The sequence below is a fragment of the Fukomys damarensis genome, unplaced genomic scaffold (genome assembly GCF_012274545.1).
Source record: "Fukomys damarensis isolate Sample0158 unplaced genomic scaffold, DMR_v1.0_HiC HiC_scaffold_10, whole genome shotgun sequence".
Classification (NCBI taxonomy): Eukaryota; Metazoa; Chordata; class Mammalia; order Rodentia; family Bathyergidae; genus Fukomys; species Fukomys damarensis.
The window spans coordinates 33,730,396-33,748,607 of NW_022900922.1; the positions used below are offsets into that span (position 1 = coordinate 33,730,396).

An 18,212-nucleotide genomic window follows, 5' to 3' on the forward strand; every position below is an offset into this window, starting at 1 on the left:
AACCAAAAAAAAAAAAAAAAAAAAAGGAATTGGCCATTTCCATAGTGGATTTTCTCCATCTCTTTAATTCAAAACTGGAAATCTCAAGTATCTCATAGACTTATTTATATGCACAGTCTGTACATATTTCTCAAATCATAACCCTTAATATACAAACATTGACTATATTTTAATATAGTACAACTTAATCTGTAATGCTATTTTGGTCTTCTTCTCTGCCCGCAGCAGAAGCTTAACCTAGTTATATTCAAATAAACCCAGTCGAGTTCAACCATTTCTCTATCAATTCAATTTAAGCATTCAGTAACACACAGACTTCTTCCCCTTGCCCATTTCTGCCCTTCCTTGCCTCCCCTCTGTCTGCTCCCAACACTTGGTAAGGGAATAATAAGGGCAGAGGCAGCACTGATCGGGAGAGATCACTTTCTGGGTTTTGGTGCTAAAACAATATCTTCCTGCGAATTGAGAGCGGGAGGCTTCTCAAGTAGTGGGTCTATTATTGCTAATGTAGAATGGCTCTTATTTGAGAAAATTACATTTGGACCAGGAGATTGATCTGAACTAGATGTAGATTATAAGACAGCAACAATGTTTCCCACTAATATAGAGCATAAACCTGGGTCCTACTGTCCTTTTTTTGAATGAACTGTTCCAATAGTGCAGCGTCGAGCTAATCCTAGACTCCTCACCCACCCATTTTTTTATTATCTCTTTCTGAACAAACGCTTCATTTGTTTCGATCTGTTTTGCTTCGGGTTTTTTTTTTGTTTTGTTTTTTTGTTTTGAGACAAGTTCTCATCATATAGTTCTGGCTGGCCGTGAACTCATTAGGCATCTCAGGTTGGTTTCAAACTTATGGCGATCCTCCTGCCTCAGCTTCTTGAGTACTGGGACTACAGGCGTGTGCTGCATACCTGTCAGTTTCTGAGCACTTCAATCTATCTATGAGATGGAAGTTCAAGGAAGATCCTGATGGGAGATGCTAACTGGGCCATGTGCTGTTCAAAAGTGAACTCCTATTTATAGTAATTCATCGGTCAGATAAAGCATTTTGTAGCTGGTTGATGGGGTGCTCTGTGAAGAGCTGGCTGTAGCTAATTACTGCTATCCAAGAAATGTTACTAGGGATATGAATCAGAGTTGTGAGTTTGGGAGTTAGCTGTATCTAGGGAGGAGATACAGATAAGAGAGGAACTAAGACACAGTGTCAAATCCTTGGGAACACCAGCTTTCAGGAGTCCAGTAGGGGAAATGGCAAAGGAGATCACCTTAATCACTTTTCTCATCACTGGGCCAGAATACCCAACACCCACAACTTAAAGGAGAGGTTTATTTGGGTTCACAATTTTAGTCCATGGTTGGCCAGCTCGGAGGCAGAAAGGCACAGCAGAAGGGACTGGTGGAGGGGAGCAGCTCACATCATGGAGGTCAGGAATTAGGGAGAGAAAGGAAGAGATGTGGAGGGAGATGCAGGGGAGATCACACTCCCCTGGCTCACCTCTTCTGCCTCCTAACACTAAACAGTCACAGCATTCCATTGTCCACTCCCCCTGCAAAGACCCTGCCTGTGAGTATGTGAGGCCCTTAGGGGTCATCCTCAATGTCACCTATAACAGAGGCTGAGTTGGAAAAGAATGTAGGAGGTAGTCCATCCTAAGAAAACTGTACTTTAAAAAAGTCTATACTTATAAAATAAATACATCAGGAGTTCATTCTTAACTTGCAAAAGGAAAGTTACAGGCTTCGTATAACTGACCAGCACTCTGGAGTGTTTAAGGAATGATGCGATTTATCCCAGATTTCCGTCACAGCTTTTCTGTGTTATATCATTTGCCTAAAATGAGGTACACCTGCACATGCATTTCAACTTATGTGGCCATTCCTCTTGCAAGGAATATGTTTCTTCTCATACTGATTATACAGAAGAATCACTCAGGAGGCGAGTGGTCTGAGAAGGTCTGAACACCTAATTGCTGCTTTGGCCTTGGGTTGCATCCATGGTAATCAGCTTCCAGTATTCCTGCTCAGAAAGTTGCCTAGACCTGAGGATAATGTGATCTCTGCTCTGTTACACTAGAGGGGTCTCTCCTATGTATCACTGTGCAGAGAAAGGATTGAAGGAAGGTGAGACTGAAACCAAAGAGAACAGGTTGGAAGCCGTGATCCAACACAAAGACCATGAGAGCCTGGACTATGGCCTGGGCCATGGGCTGAGAAGGGGATGGACGGTAGAGCTGTGTTTAGAAATTTCAGAAAGATGAAAGGTAAAGAAGAGGGAGGAGTTAAGGGTAACTCTAGATGTCTGGTTTGGCCAATCAAGTTGATGGTGATGCCATTTTCAGACCTAGGAAGACAGGGGAATGAAAAGATAACCCAGGGATAAAACTAAGAAATACACAGGGAATTGTTAACTTGATGATATCTGAAACATTCAAGCGAAGATGCCAAAAAGCCACTTGTATAAGTGAATTTAAAGCTCAAAGGAGATGGTTGAGCTATAGCTGTAAACATGGGCACCATCAAGAGCAAGAAGGAACAAAAATGGATTCAAGATCATCAGCAACTACAGTAGAGACAAAGAGAAGTCAACAAAGGAGACTGAGGAGGAGCAATTAGTGGGTACAAGGAAATCAAATCATAGAACCATGCGTACTGATTGACTCCAGAAGACAATGATAATTCTGTTGAATGTTGCTGGTTAGTTGAATTGGATAGGAAAGAAAGTAATCATGCCTTGTGGAAACATGGGCATCACTGGCAATCTTGAAAGGAACTGTTTCACCAAAGCAATGGGGCAGAAGCCAGGGAGATGGGCACGGGCTATAGAGTAAATGACAATGGAGAGTGTACATGGCAGGTATCACCAGTTCCTTTAAGAAGACATCCTGTAGAGGCTCAGTGTTGATGTGAAGGTCAAAGGAGATTTTTTTAAAAAAAAAAACAGGAGAAGGAGAATGTGGATGTGATTTTATGATGATGAAGATGAACCAGGAAGTAGAAATTTACTTCCCAGAAGGAGGCAAGCAGCTCATAGCCTTGGCTGCAAATTGTAATCATTTAGAGAGCTTTATACCCCACCAGTGACTCTGTGCTCCCATGCAGATGTTCTGATGGAATTGGTCTAGAGTACCACCCCGCCTTCAGGTTTTTTCCAAAGTTCTGTGGGTAATTCTTGAATCTTGGTTGAGGAACGAAATCCTAGAGTGAATGGGGCTTCAGGAACAGGTGAAAGGCCCATGAGAGAGAGCCTGCCCATTGAGCTGGGAAAGAGACACAGTAGGAAAGGTGGTGAAGATTTTCTAGATTTGGTGGAAAGAGGACGAGGTTGTTGCTGTTTTGAGATTTATCTTTCTCTGTGAAGAATAAAGCAAAGTCTTATGTTGAGAGCAAGCACGAAGGAGGGAATGTGGGGGCTTGTAGGGGAAGATATGAAATAGTCATGTGGGGAGTACAAGGTGAGCTTCTCACAGATCAAGGCAGGTGGCCCTCTCTGCTCTCTAGAACATAGGGAAAGTGGCCACATTGCCCTCAGTCCCTTGGCCTGTGGAAGTCTGAGCCTTTCTGGGAATTTCTGGGGTATCTCTGTCCCTGTAACAGTAGGATTTTTTAACTTCCTGTACTACTTACCCTTGTGACACCCCAAATGAAAAATTCAACCCTTCTTCAATTTTAATAGTATCTTCAACCATAGCAAAAGACAGTTACACAAAAATATCTGTGAATGTCTCTAGACTTTATTGTAGTTTAGTATGGACAGTAAGAGGTAGAAGGACTGTCTCTATGGTTCTCAGACCTGGAGGACTTCGGTATGACCAGAAGGGCTTGTTAAGACAGATTTGTATGAATAGGTCTGAGGTCAGACCTTAGCATCTGCATGTCTAAATAGTCCCCAGGGTGTGCTGATGCTACCAGGTAGGACCACACTTGGCAAACCATTGGTTTACATGATAATCTCAAAACAATAATAATAAAGCACAGAAGGGTATACTTTATTGTCTTAGTTACTTTTCTCATTGCTCAGACAAAATACCTGACACACACAAGTTAAAGGAGGAAAGATTTATTTTTGGCTCACAGTTTGTAGAGGTTTCAGTTGATAGTTGACTGGCTCCAAGGCAGGGTGGCATGGCAAAGGGAGGTCTCAGAGGAGAAACAGCCCAAGGATAAACAGGCAGGAGGCAGCAAGCAGTGAAGGAGCATTGACAAGCCTTGCCTTCCCTTTTATACCGTCCAGGCTATAAGTCTTTTGGGTAGAGCCATCCATATCCAGGGTGGGGCTTTCCATTATCCATATCCAGAACCCTGATAACCAATCAGTGGACTAATTTAGCTATCACACCCCTAATCTAATCTATATTCACACACCCTTAATCTACCTTCACTTGCCCTAGATCCATTCACCTCTCAAAGTTCCACCTATGAGTGCACAAGGCTTTGGGGGGAACGTCTAGATATAAAGTATAACATTCACCCTCCTTAAAATTTGACTAGTTCTTCCCTGAAACTGATTCCAGCCTCTGTCCACCTTCTACTTCTTCTCTCACCCTCTATTGATCATCTTTGTTCTCCAAACTCTTCTCTCATTCTTGCCCAGGAGCAAATTCTTTCCTCTCTTATGCAAGCTTTTTGATTCTGTTGTTTGGACTCCTCCAATAGCAGTGCTTTTGGGGACTGCACACTTCTTTGAGACCATTTCTTCCAGAAAAAGCCTGGTGCTACATTTTAAGAAAATACCTGTTAACCTCCCTCTCTTAATATACATTAAAGTTCAAGGGGGTGTTCATAAATAGGGGGAAAGAGATCATCTCATCTCTCACTGTGTGAATTTCCAGCTGAGTGTCCAAGGCATAATCCAAGAAAGAGGTCTGTAAGATGATTGCCCTACACACACAGCCAGATATACCTCAGCCCTACAGTCCCCCGTTTTATACTTGTGTTTGCTACCATATAAAAAGGGAGTCAATGAGCAACTGCAAACTAGGTCAAAACAGAAGTGGAACCACAGCCCGAGTGGAAAGATAGCAAAGAACAAAAGAAGAACAGTCCACAGAAGTCACCCAAAGAAAGTCAGGTTGAGCAAAGTGCTGGAAATATCACACACCAGATATGGAGGTGAATTTCAAGGTGGCAGTGGATCCTGGGCTGAAAGTTACACCAGCACGTACCTCACTTATTGGTAGGAGAATTCTTGGCTGTGTTCCTGGGGCCCTTCAGCGTGCTTTGTATTCATAGGCAATTTATCCTCCTTAATCACTAAATCATTAATGGAGATCAATAGCAGGACTACGCTAGTGAGGGCAGTGGAGGCTGCAGGGAGAATTATTGCTTAGTTTTGAAGTTAATAGTGCTAACCAGGCTTCACATTCATTCTACAAGGGAGCCTTTCTCCAGGGCTCTGAGGACAGAACTGTACCCACAGAGACAGCAGGAATAAATTCGACATTTATTGTGAATTCATCTTGTTTTTCTGACCACTCAGGAACTCTGAATTATTGAATGTATTTCACAATATAAATGTCAAATGTTCTGGTTTGGTAGTCTGGCATTAGTGCTAGATAGAAAGTTCTGAAATATTTAGATTTCTGACAGTTTGCCCAGCACTCTGGGGTGTTTTTTGTTATGTCTGGTTGGCCACCCATTATTTCCAAGGGGTCTTCCTTCTCTTGAGAATTTATTCTCCCCTACATCCTCCATCCCTGACCTTCCCATACCTTATTCAACCCCATATCTCTAGTGCCTGGCACATACATGAGGTTTCATTCATGGAGGCTGATTTGATTTGATAATTCCAGGCAGATATTCTTTGGGTTCACTGTACCCTATCATCACAGATACGTGGTAGAGGCAATCTTGGACCTCACCATCCTGAGTCAAAAACATAGGGTATATTGGGAGGAGCATGTTTGTGGGTAATGCGTGTGGAAGTTTCTCTCTCTAGCATCTTACACCAGGCTAGTGTCTTACATTTCTAATTTGTTTATGCAGTGTGATTTTGCGTTTTCTTTTAGACAACGAAATCAATTGAACTTAATGTAAAGAACCCAACACATTTCCAATATCTTGGATAATTTTAACTGAGAGTAAAAAAAAAAAAAAAAAAAAAAAAAAAAAAAAAAACACATGATGGCTTGTGTTTTTTTATTAAATTTAGATTATTTGCTTTTTAAGTATGCATGATCATTTAGATCTTGTACAGAATGAAGTCATTGCCCAGGTCTGTCATTCTCAACAGAACTACTTGGACACCCCTTCTCTTGAAGGCCCCAGAGACAAGACCAGATTTTATACCCTCAGACTATAGCTATTCATCCACCAGTTACAAATATTGATGACCCGGCTCCCCGGTGGCCATGACAACGCAATTACCCATTCACCATACCACAGTATTGTTTATTCATTCAAAAATATTAAGAGCCTGAGCTGTATTTTGCACAGGGGATATGGCAGTGAAAAGAAAGATGCAATTTTTGTCCTCACAGAGCTGCTAATGAGAATTTTACAACTGAACTACTAATAAAATCGAATTAGAATACTAAAAAGTATTAAAACAAATCAAAAACACCAAACAAGGACCTCTGATCCAGCTGAGGGGAGGCAAGGAAATATGTCAGTGACATTCTCATATACCTTCTCTCACCCCAATAGAGCAGTGCTTATGAAAAATAGAACAGAATTGTTGGTTAATTGAGTCATGAAAGCTCATGTGAAAAATGTAATCTTTTATGCAAGGCCTTCTGTTCAATAAAATGGTTTATACAGTAGTCTTCCTTTGTCTGTAGCTTTGCATGCTGACCTTTCAGTTACCTGAGGTCAACCACATTCCAAAAACAACAAATGCAATATTCCAGTAATACAGAATTCCGTAAGTTACAAGTTACATTCCATCTTCAGTAGTGTGATGGAATCTCACACAATTCAGCTCTGCCTGCTGTCCTGGACACAAAGTCACCCCTGGTTCAGAGTATCCATGCCCTGTAAGCTACCTCTCACTAGTTACTCAGTAGTGACTCAATTACCAGATGGACTGCCAATGTATTGCAGTTCTTTCTTTCAAGTAAACCCTTATTTAACCTGATAATGGCTCCAAAGCATAAGAGTAATGACACTAACGAGGCACCAGGCACCAAGGCATAACCCGCGGAAGGACGTGTTAACTCTGCTGCTATGTGCAATGCCATAGGGCATATAACAAACACACAGTATGGTTTCAGACCTCTACTGGGTGTCTTGTAAGGCATCCTCCATACAGAAGGGAGTACTATTGTATCACTGTTCTCAGGGTGTGAGTCACTGACAGCCTCATGTATCCTTTCTGTACCAAGTACCATTCAGTGTGACTTAGGTCTCGATGTCCTCCTAAAATGTCATGTGATCATAGATAGGACCTGTGGAAGTTGATTGGATTATAGGAGCATGTATCTGTCTCACTTTAGGAGACGGGGCTGGTGGGAAGAGGTGGCTCACTGTGAGTGTGACCTGGAAGGCTTATCTCCCTTGCCAGCTCCTCCCTGTACCTTTTCTGCTTCCTATCTGCCATGAGGTGAGCAGCTCTCCTTCTCTATGCCCCTTGGCCATGACATCCTGCCTTGGAGACAGCCCACAGGGAGCCAAAATAGACGACTTCTTCCTCTTCTTCTTCTTCTTCTTCTTCTTCTTCTTCTTCTTCTTCTTCTTCTTCTTCTTCTTCTTCTTCTTCTTCTTCTTCTTCTTCTTCTTCTTCTTCTTCTTCTTCCTCTTCCTCTTCCTCTTCCTCTTCTTCTTCTTCTTCTTCTTCTTCTTCTTCTTCTTCTTCTTCTTCTTCTTCTTCTTCTTCTTCTTCTTCTTCTTCTTCTTCTTCTTCTTCTTTCTTCTTCCTCTTTCTTCTTCCTCTTCCTCTTCCTCTTCCTCTTCCTCTTCTTCTTCCTCCTCCTCCTCCTCCTCCTCCTCCTCCTCCTCCTTCTTCTTCTTCTTCTTCTTCTTATTCTTCTTCCTCTTCCTCTTCCTCTTCCTCTTCCTCTTCCTCTTCTTCTTCTTCTTCTTCTTTTTCTTCTTCTTCTTCTTCTTCCTCCTCCTCCTCCTCCCCCTCCTCCTCCTCTTCTCCTTCTTCTTCTTCTTCTTCTTTTTCTTCTTCTTCTTCTTCTTCCTCCTCCTCCTCCTCCCCCTCCTCCTCCTCTTCTCCTTCTTCTTCTTCTTCTTCTTTTTCTTCTTCTTCTTCTTCTTCCTCCTCCTCCTCCTCCCCCTCCTCCTCCTCTTCTCCTTCTTCTTCTTCTTCTTCTTTTTCTTCTTCTTCTTCTTCTTCCTCCTCCTCCTCCTCCCCCTCCTCCTCCTCTTCTCCTTCTTCTTCTTCTTCTTCTTTTTCTTCTTCTTCTTCTTCTTCCTCCTCCTCCTCCTTCTTCTTCTTCCTCTTCCTTTTCTTCCTCCTCTTCTTCTTCTTCTCCTCTTCCCCCCCCCCTTCTCCTTCTTCTTTCTCTTCTTTGAGTTGTGGGTGTCAGGTATTTTGTTTCAGCAACAAGGGGAGTGACTTACATAGGCTCTGTCACCAAAATGGACCCCAGATGGCTCAGAATAAATATTCATTTTTGTGGCATATAAGTGACCTCAGGATCAAGGGCCAGAGCTTTTTATGAGATGTTTCTGGGAGGAGCAGGGTTGCAAGTGTCTAATGCAGACTCATATTCATCTACCAATTCATGTTGCTTATAACTCCTTCTATGGGGAATTTTCTATACTCTATCATGTGTTCAGGAAAATGACACTAACCTCATTCAGCCTTGTATAGTGCCTGGCACAGTTGCTGCTCACTGAATGTTGGCTGAACTGAATTGATAACCACCACTTTCAGAGGTCAGGAGTGGATTATTTGGCTCATATTTCAAGACAGAAAACAGACTCCTCAGTGTAGTATAAATTTTTCAAGGTCATACAGAAAATTAGGAAACAGACTGGGGACAAAACTTAACTCAATCAGAGAAAGCTATTTTATTTTTAAAACAAAAGTCATTGGTTTCTGGCCTTGTGCACCAAGATAAATAAGCAATAGATGGCCAGCCAGAAAGCTTTCTGTGATGATCCATCAATGTTGGAAGTCTTACCCTTAGAAATAAAAAATAAATAAATATAAAACTGAGCTGACAGCTATAAGATCAAAGGAAAAATTTCTCTGGGAAAGAAAGAAAAATTAAAACATGCCAGCAAGGGCACAGCCACCCTTAGAGAATATGTGCTAAGTAAAGAAGGTCTGACATTTTCTTTGTAGAATTGCTTCATGAATAATAGTCTAGCTTTTGAAGATATCTACACTAAAAAGTCCTTAACCAGCAAAGCTAGCAAATTAACACATATCGACTAAACTTCCCCAGCTGGTGTGTGCCAAAGTGTCATCCTATGTGTTTGCAAGAATGTAAACAGCTCCAACCACTGGGAGAGAAAGCTCTCCTGTTTCGGGGACCCAGTGCATTCTGGAGCCAATAGGAGCAAAGGCCAGACTGCAGGAGTAGCTGTATTAAACCATGTGGAGAAATCAGGGCAATGGAACCTTCCAGAATAAAAAGTGCAGACTCTGGAAATGCCATTCCTTAATAGGGTCCAACATTTCATGGCCTGCATAGACAGGAAGCTTGTCCTAATATGCCCACAGCACACACAGCCAGCCGGAGCTTGCTGCCCCTTGTGATTTACTTGGAGATGGAAAAACATATCATGATGACACCAATCTGGAGTTATATTTGCCCTGCAGATGAAGCCACTCCCCCTAACAATGACTGTTTGTTATCAGAGGAAGTCTTTCCTCTTTTGTTAGTGATACCTAGTTTTTATATAAAGGGGAGGGAAGTAGAAGTGATTCCTAAACTCCGGGCTCTAAATCTCTGGCTTCACTAAAATTCAACACCTCTTGCCTTTTTGAAAGGGCTGAATCATTATTCCCTCTAACAGATTAGAAGTAAAACCAAGCCTGGAAGGAAACTGAAAGCCTCTCAGAAATACCTTGTGTGATGGCCTTCCTAGCACTATAGTTTTTCCTAATCCCTGAGCTCTAAACATTGGAAATGGGACTTTAGCTTTAAAATAACATGTAAATAGCAAAAGGTATTTTGAGCCCATGCAATGATAAATGGCCCTCCTTCTCCCAAAGAGGCTGCTCAGATACTAAAATCAATAGGCCCCGCATCCATCTTCACATGTTTGCTATAAATTTGTACTTTCTCCGGGTGGGGAGACCAGTAATCATTTCCAAAGGTGTCTGAAATCAGCCATATAAGTGAGTCCTAAAATTTTGCAGCCCACAATTCTCTTTTCTGTAACTACCCCACTATTCCCACCAAAGGAACAGTAAAATAAATGAGATCATCATTCTTTTTTACTACTTGACTAGTGTAAACTGTTAGTCACTCTGGAAGGGTGGTTATGCACAATGCCTTTGGGGGTCTACTCTGGTGATAGAGAAGCTTGGGGTAGCTAGAGACACTGTGTCACATCCGCCCATGGGGCTACATGTCATCTGTGTTCCCCATGTGTTTTATTGCAGCGATGGTTGTTTGCCAAAGATTACCTGGGCAACCCTTGGTGCTACCACCACCACCATTGTGTGAGCTGTGGTGCCTCTCAGTCCTTATGTAATTGAGAAGTAAAGCTCCCAGACTTATGTACAAGTGCTCCCCCTCTCTCCTACCACCAAACAGGCCAAAGTGTTGCGTTTCTAGAGCAGTGAGTTATTTGTTAGTTTTTCCTATTACTGGAGTTCTGTCCTTAACTATGAGGGGAAACAGCTTACCCCTTGCAACTGCTAACACCCTACTATTCTTCTAAAACAAAACTAATATTTTAAAACAAACAAAAACAACACCAAAAAAAAACCCCATACATATCTGGAGGCAAATGACTAAATTTTCTTGTTTTTATTAGCCTTTCAAACCTTAGGAGTTTTTGGAGTTTCCATAGTGATATAAATTCTGTTTTTTTTCACCCAGCTTTGGACAACTATATTTTAAAGTGACAGATCTGAATAAAAACAGGGGAAATAAAGCACTGCTTTCCACCCTCAATCTTCTTTTAAAATCATAAATAAATTTAAAATTAAAATCAAGACTTCCCATTTGACTTTCTCACCTTTCTGAGGATTCATGATGATGCCTGCCCAGTTTGAGGGAAAATTTAATTCAGCTGCTGGAAGGAAAAGGGTGGCCTGGTGTGGCACCCCAGAACTCCTCCTACTCATAGTTTTCAAATTTATCACTTCCCATCAATAATAACCCAGAGCCCAAAGTAAATCTTTCATTTTCTGGGACTTCTCTTTCATTCTCTAACCTTCCATCATATCCCCATCACTCCATCTTGAGGAGACGTTTGTTGACTTCCTGCCAGATTCCCGGTGCTGTTCCCACCTTTGTGCTGGATGCTGGGGACACAGTGGCATGGTCCCTGGGAAGGAAGAGTCATGGTCTACTTGGGCAGCAGCTAATTTTCAAATCCTGGCTTCCTATCTGACAAGCAGTGGGGCCTTGGGAAACTCACTTGACCTGTCTCTGTTTCCTCATCTGTAAAATGGGATAATGTGATACCTTTCTTGTAGGGATGTTATGAGTTCTAATTAGTTAATTTGTTTGTGTATAATATGTAGAAAGTTCTGGCACGTAGTAAATACTAAACACATGCGTATTCAATAAATAATAAAATTAAATGACAATCTCCATGCAGTGGAATAAATGTTACCCCATGGGACAATAAGGGAACAAGAATGAATTCACACAGTGCTGGAAAAAGTAGGTCCATCATGACCCATTGGTTTTATGTGCCATCTTTATCATATATCAAGATAAAACACAGCTACATAGTACACATCTGGCTCCACCCATGTATTAGTATATTACTCTGCCCTGACAATATCAGTTTTAGTTACAGTAGCTGTAGTCACAGTGATAGACCATAAAATAGAAAATTATAATGGTGCTCACTGGTAAGCCTTTGCTCTTGTGGGTCTGGATCTGGGTCAGTGTGGATGAGGTTTGATTGGCCAGCTCTACTTGAAATGAGAGGCTCATCCTGTCCCTGCCCAACTGTGGGGATGCTCACTGTCCTTTGATCAGTAGGCTTGTTAGGTGTGCTCTTCTCCTGGTGGCAGCTGCAGAGCTGTGAGAGCATCACTTCCACAAACACCATGTTCACCAAGCCAAGCCCAAAGCCAGGGGGAAGGGTCCATCTTACAGAAAGGACTGCTAGTTACCTGGCAAAAGCCATGGATGCAAGGGCATGCAAATTAGAGCCTAAAGTTCACTCTGCCATTGCACAAGTCCTCCAGTTTTTCTTCCTTTTAAATATTTACTTTTTAACTTTTTTTTCCTTTTTTGTTTTTTATTCCACATAAGCTTTTGAGCCAACCTGCAGAGTTCTAAAGAATCCAAATGGCATTTTGGTTCAATTCACATTGACTACAGACTAACTTGGATAGAATTTATATCTTTATATTATTGACTCTTCACATCCAAGTAGAAATGTGTGGGATGTTTCTGTTTATTCAATTTTCTCTTGTGCCTTTGGCAAAGTTTATTTTTATTAAAAAATTTTCAACGGACTCAAAAGTAGAAAAAGTAGTAGAATACCTGTTTACTTATCTTGCAGACTCGACAGTTAGCAGATTTTGCCACAATTGCTTTATCATTTTTCCCCTGTGCTTTGCCTTAATATTTTCAAACGAATCCCAGTCAGCATGTTACTTTATGCCATGCAATATAGCACACATCTTTAAAAAATTAAAATGTATCCAAATGTACATCTAGGTTTGTATTCACATATGTGTGTTTATGAGTACGTTATATAAATATGCATGTTTTATATATGTGCATGTCTTTGCGTGTATGCACAGACACACCCACACAGCCATGAGCTCCTTGACAATATTTCTGTCAGTGACAGATCTGTCTGCTAGTAAAATTGTGGCTTCCTCAGTCTATATATTTCATATTAATTCAAACAATAATGAAATTGTCTAATGACACATCTCACTTGGAATGCATCCCCAGTGCTAAGTGATGCCTAACTACGTCATGATTAGAACTAACAGCGTCAATAAGTTATTTGGTATTATCTAATTAATGGTCTATAATCAAATTTCCCCTCCATCTAAAGAATATATTTAGTTTCTTTGCTCAAATTGAGGTCTATCAATTAAACTTGGTTGGTATATCCCTTAAATCTTTTACTCCAAAGCAATCCTCTTCATCTGTTTTATTTGTTTCCTACCACAAATTGGTTGCTGAAACTGGGTTGTTAGTCATAGAGAACCTGCCATATTCTTAATTTGGCTGATTCTCTATCCTGGTGTCATGAAATTTGTCTCTCTAAACCCTATGGTACTCTCTGTTCAGGAGTCAGATCTAGTGATGAGATTAGATTCATCTTCAATTTGTTTTGAAAGGGGGAGGTGGTCAAAACACTTCATACATTTTGCCATGTGCTTCCTAAGGCATTTATCCAATCAATACATACACATGTTTAGATTTATCAATAGAAATAGAGCAGTCTTATCCATCCATCATGAAGTTGTCTTTATAGATTTCAGCATAGACGCAGTATTTCATTAGAAATTCAAAATGTCAATATTCTAATTATACTATTACTTCAACACTTATTAGCAGCAGTTTGTTACCTTGAGGTAAAATTCAAATGTTCTTTCCTTTATTTCTCAGGTGTCTAATTTGCAGCACTGTACAAAGGGATTGATGCATTTGGAAAATCATAGTGAATTAGTAAATACTGAAATATTCAATTTGCTCCAATCCTTTGCAGAAACCATTATTCTGATATTTGAGTTTTTCCAACCTTAACAAGTGACATCCACTTTAGGTTGGCTTCCAAGCTCTTTGACACACCTCCTAGAATCTGTGATTATTTCAATATTTTGTGTCAGGAAGAAATGTTTCAGGGTGGTCTTGTGTATTTGGTGACCTGGAGCTGTGATGAATTAATTCTCTTAAAAAGCCCAGATACCTTTCAGTTTTCAGGGAAGGGAGGGGCACTGTGATAGAAGACTGTTATTGTTTGGATCTGAAAGGTTCACCAAAGGCCCACACATGAGGCTTGCTTGCCAGCCTGTGGTGCTGTTAAGAGTTGGTGGACACTTTAGGAGGTGGAGCCTAATGGCAGGAAGTTAAGTCATGGGAACATGTTATTGTAGGGGGATACTGGGAAGCCTTCTCTTCTTGTCTCTCTTTTTGCTCCCTGGATGCCATCAGGTGAGCAGCCTTTTCTGCCACACTGGCCCATCATGAGATACTGGCTTGTTAAAGGCTTAATAGTAATAGGAAGAAATGAACGTGGACTGAAACTTCTATACCGTGAGACAAAATAGGCCTTTCCTCTTTATCAACTGTTTATCTCAGGTAGTTTGTCGTAGCCTCAGAGAGCTGACTCGCACAAAAACCATAATCCAGGCTTTAAGACATGCATTGCTAAAACATTAGCTGCTTTATTTTCTAGATTTTTTTTTTTTTGGCTAGAACTAGCAAATGCATCTTTTTTTCTTTACTCATTTATGTATTGCGTGTAAGTAAAATAATTTGTAAAATCCACTTTACTGAGGTATGCTTGACATACAAAAAGCTATGCATATAACAAGTGAACAACTTTTTAAGTTTGGAGCTAATTATACACCCATAAAACCATCACCAAATCTCTGCTATAAACATGTGTACCACCTCCAAATATTCCCTGTAGTTTTATGTGTGTCTGTATGTATGTATATGTATGTAGCAATTTGAAAATTAACATAAGACCTATGCAAATTTGTAAGAAGAGAAATGGAAAATTTTAAAGAGAAAATTACATCCAAATTGGTCATTACTGGTATTTTCAATTTCATTTAGAATACGAGGTTTAAAGCCTTTAAGATTTCTGCTTTTTCTTTGAAGTTTTAACATAGGAACAGTTTGCATCTATGCGGTTTTTGTTTTGTTTTCTTTGTGCTTTTATTTTTGGAAAGACTTTCTTTAGCTCCAGGAATTGTTTTTCTCATATCTTTGACAATGTTTTTCCTTTTTATTTTCTGTGACATTTTTAAACAATGAAATGCAGATGTTGGACTTTCTGAACATATCTCATGCTTCTTCTCATATTTTTCCTACCCGTGAATTTTTTGTGTGTCAAGAAATCCTTGATTCTTCTAGAGATGCTGAGGGTACTCTTTCTCCCTGCCCCACTAGTAGTATTGTGAATTCAGTCATTTCAAGTACTCTGTAGTAATAAGGGCATAAATGAATATCAAATGTCACAGTTATCTTGATCAAATTATCTTCTGTTTTTTCTTTCTTAACATAATTAAACATATTTGATATAGGCTGTATGTTTCACATTCTAGGTTTTCATTTTGGTATACTTATATTATTTTTTTTAATTCTCCAAAGAACACACAAGGACTACATGACTATTACATCATATAGAAAAATGTGGGAACATTTCATTTTTTTCCTCACGTTTTACTGAAAGTAATATGATGAACAAACAGTGTAAATATATTTTTGATTCATCTCTGAATTATCTCCCTTGGATATGTATATTAACACTATGGAGCAAATACCATGGAAATTTTAAAGAGAAATGACACATTTGCCAAGTTGCTTTTCAAAATATTGTGGCAATTACAGTCCCAGCAGTAGGTTGGCAATTTATCATACAGTAGCTGGTATTGAGTAGTATAACTTTAAACTCATACATACATATATATTATAAATATATGTACACGTATAGGTAAAGTATGTATTTCATTTTACTCTTATGGTTTTAACATATATACTTTCCAGTTAAATTTCCTCAATTATGAACTGGCTTTCCCAGGCTGACTTCCTGTATATACTTTATGATTTTCTTTTCAATTTATTGAATTTTTTGTATGTAAGGAAAATTTGTCAGTGTTTGTAAGTAAATTGCAAAAACTGTTGGAAATATTTTCTTCATTTGTCATATGCTTTACATTTTATTGCATCTGAAATTCAAAAGTTTGACATTTATATAAAATAAAAATGCATTGATTATTTCCTTTGATAGCTTTTCTATTGTTTTTGTCTGGATAAAAATTTCTCCCTAGTCATAGTGGTACACACCTTTAATCCCAGCACTCAGGAGGCTGAGGCAGGAGGATCACTGTGAGATCAGGCCAGCCTGTGGTACATAGTGAGTTCAAGTGCTCAAAAAATTGTTTTTTCTCATAAAAAGATCAAATAAATATTCACCTTTATCTTATTCTAGATTTTCTATGCTTTTAAGTTTTTAAGTTTATTCAGTTTATTTTGATGTACATAAAATGTACTTTTCCCTAACAGCCTATTTTCTAAATTCCATTAATGAACACTCTAATCATTGCCTTTGATTTTTCCTTTATTTATACATTAATTTTAGAGAAATATATGTGCATATATTGACATCTATTTTCTGGACTGTTTTGATCCATTAATATATTTCCTACCAATTATTTACATATTGTATCTTATAGTATACTCTACTATCTCACAGGACAAGTCCATGAACATTTCATATTAAAGGAAAACATTACAGTGTCATTATTCAAGATTCCCAAATGGCACTCCCATACCTCACAAGACTTAAGAGGAGATTCTAGCCCTATAGCAACTATTTAATTTTTTTTTAGCTAAAATGGCTATTATTGCAGTTCTCGCAACAGTTAAATGACTACAATAAAAAAATAAAAATATGTGAGTGGCTCTTCATTTTCTGGATATGTTAGCATCTGGTAGACAACTGTGTACATATGAATATTCAATGCCCTTCATATATACTCTCACCTTATTTTCTTTTAAAATAAAAGTGTTATTTCATGCATTTTCTTGGAAATATTAATCTCAAATCTTCAAACTTGGCTGTCACTTCTTTATGCATTAGCTCTGGTCAGTTCCCCTTGGAAAAGAAACGGTGGTTTTAGTTTGGAGGTCCTCAGTCTATACACAGGCTGCTCTTAACAGCTTTCTGCCCCAAGAATTCAGCCCTGAGCCAGCATCATAGCTCATACTTTCCAGGGCTGAGGTAAGATGGTGGCACACTTGTTATGGAACTCTGGAATCTTCTGGAAAAGATGAAATGGCTCTGGGAAGAATGAACTATTGGCACAGCAACAACACCCAAAATAAGGCACCAGGGTGAAAGAATCCAGACTACAAAAAAAAAAGTACATATCATATGATTCTATTTATACAAAATTCTGGACGGTTTACAGTGACAGAAAGATGAATAATGGAACCCTACTTCTAAGATGGGGTGCAGAATGGAGAGAAAGTGACCACAGAGAAGTGAAGGAAATGTTTAAGGTGAAGGATGTGCTTATTATCCTGGTGATGAAATTGTACACTTTACCAGTGTGTTGTTTACTGAACATTGAAATATACAGCCATCGTTGGTATCTACAGGGGTGGTTCCAGGTGCCCTCCCGAGGATGACAAAATCCATCGATGCTCAAATCCCTTGTATTAAACAGTGCAGTATCTGTACAGAACCTATGCATATTACTCCTGTATAACTTATCTCTGGATGACTTATTCTACTTAATACAATATTAATGCTATATCAACAGTTGCAATACTGTTTTTTTTTCCAAATATTTTCAAACAGAGTGGTTAAACTGTAGTTTCAGAACTAGAGGAACATGGATCCACTGTATGTGCGTGCGTGCATGTGTGCATGCGTGTGTGTGTGTGTGTGTATTCATAGAGCAGTATGAAACCAGGCAAATAGTAGCCAAGAGGCAGAGAATAAAAATAAAATACTACAAGAAAGTACAGGAGACTACATGAGACTAAGTAATTACTAAAGGATTCCATGACCACAGATCAGCTCAAAGTGGAGGTCTAAGCTTCTAAGAATCAACTGTGTACATAAATCCCCTGAGTATCTTCTTAGCATGCAGACCCTGACTCAGTGGGAGGGAGGGAAAACAAGAGAGAGAGGTGGGGGGGAGACAGAGAGAGAAACACACAGAGAGAGAGAGAGAGAGAGAGAGAGAGAGAGAGGGAAAGAGGAGAGGAAAGGGGCCTGAATCCCAGTGTCCCCTTCAAGAACACTTAACTTCTTAACCTCCACCCTCTAGGGCTCACCTCCTAAAGGTTCCATCACCTCCCAGTGCCACCACAGTTTGGGGACCAAGCCTTTCACACATGGGTCTTTGAGGGATATTTAAGATCCAAATCATAACACCAGGATTTGGGAATTTTTAGATCTCCTGTATAATTCTAATG

The 18,212-nt window shown here is 39.7% G+C and overlaps 1 protein-coding gene across 2 annotated transcripts in view; it reads left to right on the plus strand.

Annotated features, from left to right (window-relative positions):
- Window positions 1–18,212, plus strand: part of F13a1 (coagulation factor XIII A chain) — a 149,402-nt gene that overhangs the window by 42,646 nt on the left and 88,544 nt on the right. The window lies entirely within an intron of this gene.